Source organism: Lepisma saccharinum, chromosome 2 (assembly GCF_977018435.1).
Source record: "Lepisma saccharinum chromosome 2, izLepSacc3.1, whole genome shotgun sequence".
Taxonomy (NCBI): domain Eukaryota; kingdom Metazoa; phylum Arthropoda; class Insecta; order Zygentoma; family Lepismatidae; genus Lepisma; species Lepisma saccharinum.
Window position 1 is genome coordinate 116,762,678 of NC_139230.1, and position 11,276 is coordinate 116,773,953.

The window sequence follows — 11,276 nt, forward strand, 5'->3', positions numbered from 1 at the left end:
CAATTCAATCTGTTCAGGAAATACTTTTAGTTACATTTTCGACACACAAAGTGTGTGTTCTCAACTTCTATCTGTTTATTAGGCTTATTATTACTCAAATAACACAATTTAATCTGTTCAGGAAAGATTTTTAGTTATATTTTCCACACACAAAGTGTGTGTTCTCAACTTTTATTTGTTTATTTCACAAATTTATACATATTTTTACCAAAATAACACTATTTATACTATTCAGGAAAGACTTATAGTTATATTTTCGACACACAAAGTGTGTGTTCTCAACTTTTATTTGTTTATTTACACAAGTTTAGCCTAATATTTTCTCAAATAACACGATTTGAACGTGTTTTTTTATTACATTTTAGATTCTCAAAGATATTTTTACAACTTTTTAACTTATTATTTTACAATTTTATACCTATTTTTACCAAAATAACACTATTTATACTATTCAGGCAACATTTTTTATTAAATTTTGTACTCACAAAGACATTTTTTTCAACTTTTAACTTATTATTTTACAATTTTATACCTAATTTTACCAAAATAACACTATTTATACTATTCAGGCAACATTTTTTATTAAATTTTGGACTCACAAAGATATTTTTACAACTTTTTAAATTTTTATTTTACAACTTTGTACCTATTTTTACCAAAATAACACTATTTATACTATTCAGGAAAGACTTCGTTATATTTTCGACACACAAAGTGCGTGTTCTCAAATTTTATTTGTTTATTTCACAAGTTTAGCCTAATATTTACTCAAATAACACGATTTGAACGTGTTTTTTTATTACATTTTGGACACACACGCACTCACACACACACACATCCACACACACACGCACACACAGAGAGAGAAAGAGAGAGAGATTTTTTCCAAGTTTACAGGATTATTCTCTAATTTTACCAAGGGGACTATAACTGGACGTTTATTTTCCCCCTTAAATATAACAATATAATGACAAATCACAGGACAAGACGATGCTAGCAGATGACTATGTGGCTTTTAAGTCCATCTGCCAAACTTTTTTACTATGCTATTTAGCCTTATAATTTTTATTCAGGGTAATTTTCAAGTATTACTGACTTTTTGAGTGATAGACTTAATATCAGGGGTTATTTGTATCTGTTATATTATGCGAGTTTTATTTTTACTACAATTATGACTAAATTCCACTGACTGAAGATTAAAGCTTAGGCTCTAACATGTATAGTGACAATTCATAGGACAATATGAACCTTACAGATGCTTGTAGGAGGCATAGGAACACATGCCAGAGCTTTATTAGACTGCAAGAAGCACTTACAAGGAGTATTGCGAGGAAACGAAGTTGATTTTTTTGAGTGCTTTACCAGTTACACAGCCAATATTTGATATTTTGACACACAAAGTGTGTCTTGTCAAGTTTTGTCTATTTATTTCACAATTTTATGTAATTTTTTTATTCTAATAACACAATTTTAACTATTCAGGCAACATTTTTGTTGCAATTTGGACTTACAAAGAGATTTTTTTAAATCTTTGTATTAAATTTTCTATTTATTGCGTTTTGTATCTCACATTCGATATTACAAAATTCTAAGGTGTGTATAATATTTCAAAGTATTTTCAGGGTGTATTTGTTAATGCATTTGGATAATAACTATTAGGTTTTTGAATGAACTAATGTTAAGAATAGTTCAACCAATCAGAAAACGCGTCGGTTTTATTTCATCCAATTAGAAAACGCGTTGGTTTTATTTCAACCAATTAGAGAAGGCGTCAGTTTTGCTTATGAGGTATAAAAACTGCGTAAAAGCTAGCAGAAGCTATTTTGAGAAGTATTTGTGAAGCATTGTGTCAGAGAAGACATCAAGCTGTGATTATTGGCCGTGAGTTTCAGACAAAGAACTCAAGAGAAGCTATAATTAAGGTAAATGATTTTTATTATGTAGCGTGTTTTTAAATAATATGTAAATGCTAATATTGAAACGAAGAAAACGTCAATACAAACCAAGAAGAATATGCCTAATGTGAACAAGTACTACAACTATTTTTCTATTTTTCAGGTGCTTCTAATTTTGTATGTGTGACTGAAAGGGACCATTAGTGAAATATGGCGTCTTCAACCTCCACAAACAAGGCTAACCACATTGCGGTGAGTACCTCGCAAGAGATTTTACCACTGGAATGTATATTTCTCCACTAGTTTTTGAAATAATATATAAATCCAGAAAACAAAGAAACGAAAAAAGTAAATACAGAAATGAATATGCGTAATATAAACAAGTACTACAACTATGTTTCTATTTTTCAGGTGTTCTTATTTGTGTACCTGTGAGTGGAAGGATCTATTACTGGAAATAACGCCAACAAAGTAACCAACAAGGACATGAGTCAAATAATTGCATCATGTCCATGTTTTTCCAATTATATCTATAAGGATTGTGTGTTGGAGACTTTGAAGAGGTATACACCTGGCAAGTATATTATATGCTGGGGATGTTATTCTAATCAAGGCAACCAACTAGCCCACGATTGTGTAGTTAACCATTTCTACGAGTGTGAGTGCGTATGCTGTAAAGATGAAGATTTACTCTCTGAACGTTATTTTACTTGCCAAGGAGAACGCTGTTTGAATAAATGCCAACGATGTGTTAAGTGGATGTGCGAGAGAATCCAGTATTATTTACAGGACTTGGATAACACAAAACATATTTTTTATTTTTATATTACTAACCCCCATACAGCACACAAAGTTTCAGACATATTTCAGAAATATTACAATCTTTCATTAATGTTTCTAACTTTCTGGTTTCGCGTTGACATTACAGAAAGCATCACATGAAGTCCCAGTTTTGTTTCTGAAACATTGCAATGTTATAGTTTCATTGTCTAGTTTCTGCAACGTCTCATTTTTCTTACATCTCTGAGAAATGTTTCAGACACATTTCGGCAACGTTGGATTCGGTCATCATGCATGCGTGGCGGCCATCCGGGACATTTTCTGCGGCGGCCATGTTGTTACCTTCAACGCTGACCGGGAGTCGTGCACATCTTATGAAGAATAATGTTGTTTATTGCGTGGTAAGTTGAATATTATTAATGCCAAAGTGTGTTTAATTGTGTTATACTTATGCACGCTATATATTTAATCCGTGTTGTACAACGTGTGTGAAAAAGTGAGTGGAAACAAGGCAGTTCAAGCCAGTGTTTAAAGAAGTATTTTGTTTTGTTTGTTTAATTAAAATATGTGGACGTAAAGAAGCACTGAACTTCTCCACTTCATGAAACTATAATCGCGAGAAATAAGTTGTCTACGTTGTGTGTAGTGAAAAAGTGAATGGTCGAGACGCAAAGTATTTCCCTGCATGTTTTTACTGTTAAAAATAGCTATATAGTTCTCGTTTACGGTATATGACCCCACCCCCCGTAAATTTTGCACAAAGTTTGTCCTCTTCTTTTTAAAAAATGTTGTTTCTCACTTCCCTGTGCGTAGAATACCACGTAAGTTGTTACGTTCAGAGCCTCTATCTAATACAAATTACGAATCAACTGATTTGTTCTGTGCCATCGTTACGTAATGTAAGTCTACGGCAGCACCACAGGCACGCTCATACTTGTTAGATCAGCTCTCGATTGGTTGCACAAGCTATCAAGAATAAAATTATCCTATGAAAAAACCTTTAATAATAGCTCAAATGAACATAGCAGTCATAATCAAAATTCTGTTTACAATGAAGTGCAATTATAAACAAAACAAACATGATGCTGGCTTAAAAAAAACAACAAAAAAACACACAGCCCTCTGAAAGTGACAGTATGCCATGACTACTAGTAGTGTCACAGTGCCATGACTAGACAGTGTATATTATAAAAGAATGACTAGCTATGCCAGGCTATCAAGCTAGTGTTTATATAAGTATTTTGACCTGTCTCATTATCCACTATAATGTGAGAAATTCTTGTGATGAAATACATGTAAAATCAGAAGAGATTTTATTGTATACTTTCATCTTTTCATGATCCTTATCAGGTCAGGTAGATAATATGCAAAGCTAGCTTTTCCTATATTTCCAGCCATCAATCACCACATGGGTAATTTTTTGTGTGACAAAACTCACTTATGTTAATAATCTCTCTCTTTCTCTCTCATGTAGTCTTGTATAGTTTTGTTTCTCATGAGGCTTGTCATGCCCTCCGTATACTATATTCATAATTAGGTAGGTAGAATTATAGATTATTGACAAGAATAAAATAAAAGGTTAAAATGTAATTATGATGCTGCACGATTGCACAAGTTGCACATGTTGTATTTAACTTGACATGCTAAAAGAAAGATGAAACATGAATTTTTTTGTACGGAATGCCGAGGAATTTTTAAAAAAGTAGATGGAAACACTAATTTTCACTCATATTAACGATTTGGATGTTACATGATATATTGAGCATTCACTAAAAACCTTTATGCTAGTTCTGAGCAAATAATATGAATTAAAAGCAATTTTTCTTGCTAAAATTCAATCTGTTTTACGGCATTCTCCGAGGTTACATTTATAAAAAAACTGATTGGTGCTGACATGAAGAATGTAAATTCTTGATGTTGCTTTGCAATTTTCTTCAAGGCTATGATGTTTATGACTCCCACGGTTAGTTTTTATGCAGATTTAGCAGTAATTGAGTATTTTATGGCTGATTTAAGATTAGTTTCTTTCCCAAGAATGATCATTTTTTGACAAAATTTGGATTTCAAGTTACAGCAATTCAAAACTATGAAACAATACAAGTTTAATATACTAGATTTGGGTCATTTGTGGTTCAATTGTTATTATTAAGTTTGAAGAGGTAAAAAATTGGTAATATTTAGTTGTTTTTATGCTAAAAATCCATTCGATCATCATTTCTTTGTAATTAGGTAGGTAGAATTATGGATATTTGACAGAAATAAAATAATAGGTTAAAATCAAATTATGATACTGCACGATTGCACAAGTTGCAGATGTTGTATTTAACTTGACATGCTAAAAGAAAGATGAAACATGAATTTTTTTGTACGGAATGCCGAGGAATTTTTAAAAAAGTAAATGGAAACACTGATTTTCAGTAATATTAACGATTTGGATGTTACATGACATATTGAGCATTCACTAAAACCTTTATGCTATTTCTGAGCAAATAATATGAAGTAAAAGCAATTTTTCTTGCCAAAATTCAATCTGTTTTACGGCATTCTCCGAGGTTACATTTATAAAAAAACTGATTGGTGCTGACATGAAGAATGTAAATTCCTGATGTTGCTTTGCAATTTTCTTCAAGGCTATGGTGTTTATGACTCCCACAGTTAGTTTTTATGCAGATTTAGCAGTAATTGAGTATTTTATGGCTGATTTAAGATTAGTTTCTTTCCCAAGAATGATCATTTTTTGACAAAATTTGGATTTCAAGTTACAGCAATTCAAAACTATGAAACAATACAAGTTTAATATACTAGATTTGGGTCATTTGTGATTCAATTGTTATTATTAAGTTTGAAGAGATAAAAAATTGGTAATATTTAGTTGTTTTTATGCTAAAAATCCATTCAATCATCATTTCTTTGTAATTAGGTAGGTAGAATTATGTATTATTGACAGAAATAAAATAAAAGGTTAAAATCAAATTATGATACTGCACGATTGCACAAGTTGCAGATGTTGTATTTAACTTGACATGCTAAAAGAAAGATGAAACATGAATTTTTTTGTACGGAATGCCGAGGAATTTTTAAAAAAGTAGATGGAAACACTGATTTTCAGTAATATTAACGATTTGGATGTTACATGATATATTGAGCATTCACTAAAACCTTTATGCTATTTCTGAGCAAATAATATGAAGTAAAAGCAATTTTTCTTGCCAAAATTCAATCTGTTTTACGGCATTCTCCGAGGTAACATTTATAAAAAAACTGATTGGTGCTGACATGAAGAATGTAAATTCTTGATGTTGCTTTGCAATTTTCTTCAAGGCTATGATGTTTATGACTCCCACAGTTAGTTTTTATGCAGATTTAGCAGTAATTGAGTATTTTATGGCTGATTTAAGATTAGTTTCTTTCCCAAGAATGATCATTTTTTGACAAAATTTGGATTTCAAGTTACAGCAATTCAAAACTATGAAACAATACAAGTTTAATATACTAGATTTGGGTCATTTGTGGTTCAATTGTTATTATTAAGTTTGAAGAGATAAAAAATTGGTAATATTTAGTTGTTTTTATGCTAAAAATCCATTCAATCATCATTTCTTTGTAATTAGGTAGGTAGAATTATGTATTATTGACAGAAATAAAATAAAAGGTTAAAATCAAATTATGATACTGCACGATTGCACAAGTTGCAGATGTTGTATTTAACTTGACATGCTAAAAGAAAGATGAAACATGAATTTTTTTGTACGGAATGCCGAGGAATTTTTAAAAAAGTAGATGGAAACACTGATTTTCAGTAATATTAACGATTTGGATGTTACATGATATATTGAGCATTCACTAAAACCTTTATGCTATTTCTGAGCAAATAATATGAAGTAAAAGCAATTTTTCTTGCCAAAATTCAATCTGTTTTACGGCATTCTCCGAGGTTACATTTATAAAAAAACTGATTGGTGCTGACATGAAGAATGTAAATTCTTGATGTTGCTTTGCAATTTTCTTCAAGGCTATGATGTTTATGACTCCCACAGTTAGTTTTTATGCAGATTTAGCAGTAATTGAGTATTTTATGGCTGATTTAAGATTAGTTTCTTTCCCAAGAATGATCATTTTTTGACAAAATTTGGATTTCAAGTTACAGCAATTCAAAACTATGAAACAATACAAGTTTAATTTACTAGATTTTGGTCATTTGTGGTTCAATTGTTATTATTAAGTTTGAAGAGATAAAAAATTGGTAATATTTAGTTGTTTTTATGCTAAAAATCCATTCAATCATCATTTCTTTGTAATTAGGTAGGTAGAATTATGGATTATTGACAGAAATAAAATAAAATGTTAAAATCAAATTATGATACTGCACGATTGCACAAGTTGCAGATGTTGTATTTAACTTGGCATGTTAAAAGAAAGATGAAGCATGAAATTTTTTCTGCGGAATGCCGAGGAGTTTTCTAAAAAAGTACATGGAAACACTGATTTTCACTCATATTAACGATTTGGATGTTACAGGACATATTGAGCATTCACTAAAAACCTTTATGCTAGTTCTGAGCAAATAATATGAAGTAAAAGCAATTTTTCTTGCCAAAATTCAATCTGTTTTACGGCATTCTCCGAGGTTACATTTATAAAAAAACTGATTGGTGCTGACATGAAGAATGTAAATTCTTGATGTTGCTTTGCAATTTTCTTCAAGGCTATGGTGTTTATGACTCCCACGGTTAGTTTCTATGCAGATTTAGCAGTCATTGAGTATTTTATGGCTGATTTAAGATTAGTTTCTTTCGCAAGAATGATCATTTTTTGACAAAATTTGGATTTCAAGTTACAGTAATTCAAAACTATGAAACACTGCAAGTTTAATATACTAGATTTGGGTCATTTGTGGTTCAATTGTTATTATTAAGTTTGAAGAGGTAAAAAATTGGTAATATTTAGTTGTTTTTATGCTAAAAATCCGTTCAATCATCAATTCTTTGTAATTAGGTAGGTAGAATTATGGATTATTGACAGAAATAAAATAATAGGTTAAAATCAAATTATGATACTGCACGATTGCACAAGTTGCAGATGTTGTATTTAACTTGACATGCTAAAAGAAAGATGAAACATGAATTTTTTTGTACGGAATGCCGAGCAATTTTTAAAAAAAGTACATGGAAACACTGATTTTCAGTAATATTAACGATTTGGATGTTACATGACATATTGAGCATTCACTAAAACCTTTATGCTATTTCTGAGCAAATAATATGAAGTAAAAGCAATTTTTCTTGTTCAATCTGTTTTACGGCATTCTCCGAGGTTACATTTATAAAAAAAAATTGATTGGTGCTGACATGAAGAATGTAAATTCTTGATGTTGCTTTGCAGTTTTCTTCAAGGCTAAGATGTGTATTTTACTTGTGCAAAATATTGTTTTTTGAAATGAAAATTCTGACCAGAATTGATATTATGACATTATTTCCTTTCAGGAAAAAATGAATGTTACTGCACTCCAACAAGAGGTTATAGCGGAGAACCTGCAATGAAATACTTCTTAACAGAACAGAAGCAATTGTATTTTGACAAATTTAGACAAATAAAGAATATATTTTATGAAAAAATATTATTTTTACGTATAATAATGTTTCTTTGATGTGATCCATGTCCAATTTTTAGAGTTCAATGGTGACATGGATAGTGTCTGATCACTCGCTGGTGTAAAAAAATGTATCAAAGAATGCTTATTTATATTTATTTGTTCTTTGAATTGATGCTTTAAGTCCACTTTATGCATAAATAGGGTAATCGGGACTGGACCTACAATTCAAAATGGGATCCGTATCACTGCAATGTGCCTCTACCAGAGTTTCGAACCAGAAATCCCTTCATTACAAGGAGCTTAATTCAATTTCTCAGTGTATTCTGAAACTGGCCAACCCATCCTAACCACTATAACAACGTTGAAAGTCAAACATGGGTGAAATATAAATTATTAAAAAATAATAGAAATGAGAACGTATTATTATATCTTTGAAGTAATAATTCAATGGAAATTGCTCACAAGTAACATTAAGATAATTAATTTCTCTAACTAGTAACCACAACCTCTGATACACGCTGCACATTTAATATTATAGAGAATGTCAAAACTTTTCATTGATTTATAAATTTTTAGTTATTATTCAATTATATTATTCGTATTGTTACTGCCAAAAAATTGCTAAAATTTAGCTTGTCTCCATTTTACACCTGTGAATTGATATTTATTTCCCAGTTGTGGTTACTGGTTCATTTACTGAATTTATTTTGTGGTCAAAGTGTATCTACATTTCTCCAATTATGTAAGTATATAGGATATTATTACATTCATTTTGAATTTTTATTTGAGATTCGTAAAAGGTGAGAATGTCACATAGTAAATTTTAGTATCCGAAAGTTATATTTGAAGACATATGCTCAATTTGTGATGTTTGAAATTAATTTTGAATATTGCTGCGTAATTCTGAAAGTTCGAACACCATATAGGTTGAAAACCATACATGTGGAACATGTATTCTGTCCAGGAAAAATGTTTTATTCATACAGACACATTAGAATAGAATTTTCAGATGACCGTGACTCATAGAATCATGAATGGATTTCATACAACACTAAAATGCTTCCAGCTTCTCATCTATTAGTAGAGGGGACGGGAGCATTATGCTGATCACAGCACTCAAATCCCACCTTCTTTGTTGGTTGGTGCTTTTAAGTCCACTTTTTGCACAGTAAGGCTAATCGGGACTGGACCTACAGTTTAAAGTGGGATCCGAACCACTTGTGCCTCCACCGGGTATCGAACCCGGAACCCCTTGCTTACAAGGCAATGACGCTACCACTGCGCCATGGGAGAGGCCCCACCTTCTTTGTGACATGGTGCAACAAACCACGGAGAGCTTATTATTACATGTAAAACTTTACACACATTTGAAGGTAGTTTAGGATTTGGTGGCGAATACGAGTATTTTTCTTTTTTTTTTAGTTGTAACTGTTGTCTGGTTTGAATGAATGTGTATTTTGTAATTTTATGCACTTTTTCCCCCCTCGAGAATAATTGTAGCAATTGAGATACGTGGTCATTTGAGGAGAGGTAAAATAAATATAATTAAATATCATTCCTAATTAGGTATCAAACATTGTGAATTTTATTTTCAGGAAATGATTTACAAATAAATATTGAAATAAAGGGGCTTAACCCCAATAGGCCCCCTTAAATATTTCACTCGTGAATACAGTACTGATTCCATTGAATATAACCGTAATGTAAAATTATATCACTGTAATGTAGCTGAAATATCACAAAACCTTACGGAAATGTATTTGTAATGTTACACTGACATGTTTCTGCAATGTTACATTGACACGTTTCTGTAATGTTGCACTGATATGTTTCTGTAACATTACGAATGTTATGTTAGATTCGCGGACATTTTTACATTGCTGAAACATACCTGAAAGATCACAGTAATGTTTCGCAATGTTGCTGCAATGTTACAATGTTTCACGAGTTACGTATCCGTAACATATCTGAAACCATGTTGTGCTGTATGGGCCATGAGGATGTTGCGGATGCTTTGACGGCACACGAGGTACAGACAGAATACAAAGCTTTTTATAGTGTGTTATGTGAAATTTCAAACAATATCGAACTAGTGAAAACTCTTATAGATCCTATACGCTCAGCAGAGCTTACTTATGGTAGCACAGGATTTTTGTGAGAGTTGAATAGAGACTGACTAATAACACCGAAAATGGTGCAATACATTATTGATGTACAAGGATTTATTTATAACAGAAAATTTATATTGCGTGAGATTTGTGTGAGTTCTACAAATTTGGACACTGTGTATTATGCGCTTGTGAGTGTTCCCGATTATTTCAAAGAGAACAAAGAATCGCGCTGGGTTAAAGACAATCTCCATGCATTAATGTATGATATTCCTTGTGGATGTGAAATATACTATGTCCGGAGGGCAGTTAGGAATTTGAACTGTCAAGGTGGTACATTTTTCTGCAAAGGAAAATCCCAAATTATCAAAGATTTGTTTAATATTGATAACATTGTTGATTTACAAACTGTAAACTGTCCATCCCTTAAGAATTTGTATATGTTTCAAGGAGGATTGTGCAAGTATCATTCTGATACTTCTCCCCCAGCTGAACAAGGTTGCGCATTCAGAAATGTTCAAAGACTTGTATGTTGGTACAATAATAAAAATATTAATGTGTAATGTATTTTAGTGCTAATAATAAAGATTTGTGAAAAAGAAATGTTTTCTATGTTGTTATTTAGTTTTAAAGCCTTTATTCAAGGTATTTTCAAGTATTACTGGTTTTTTGGCTGCATCAACACATGGGTTATTTCTATTTGGTTTATTATACAAGGCTACACTCACTATATGTCTATGAGGACTAAAATCCACTGATTGAACCTTAAAGCTTAGGCTTACTATGCATATCGATTAAACACAGGACAACACGAATCTTACAGAGGATTGTAGGAGGCATAGGCCCACACTCCAGAGCCTTATTAGCCTGCAAGAACAACTTGTATGTTGAATTGTGACT

General features: G+C 31.5%; 1 non-coding gene across 1 annotated transcript; it reads right to left on the minus strand.

Moving 5' to 3' along the window:
• Positions 1 to 9,489: 9,489 nt before the first annotated feature.
• TRNAT-UGU (transfer RNA threonine (anticodon UGU)) lies at positions 9,490 to 9,564 on the minus strand. The gene has a single exon. It is a non-coding gene; the product is annotated as a tRNA-Thr (tRNA).
• Between the last annotated feature and the right edge of the window lie 1,712 nt (positions 9,565 to 11,276).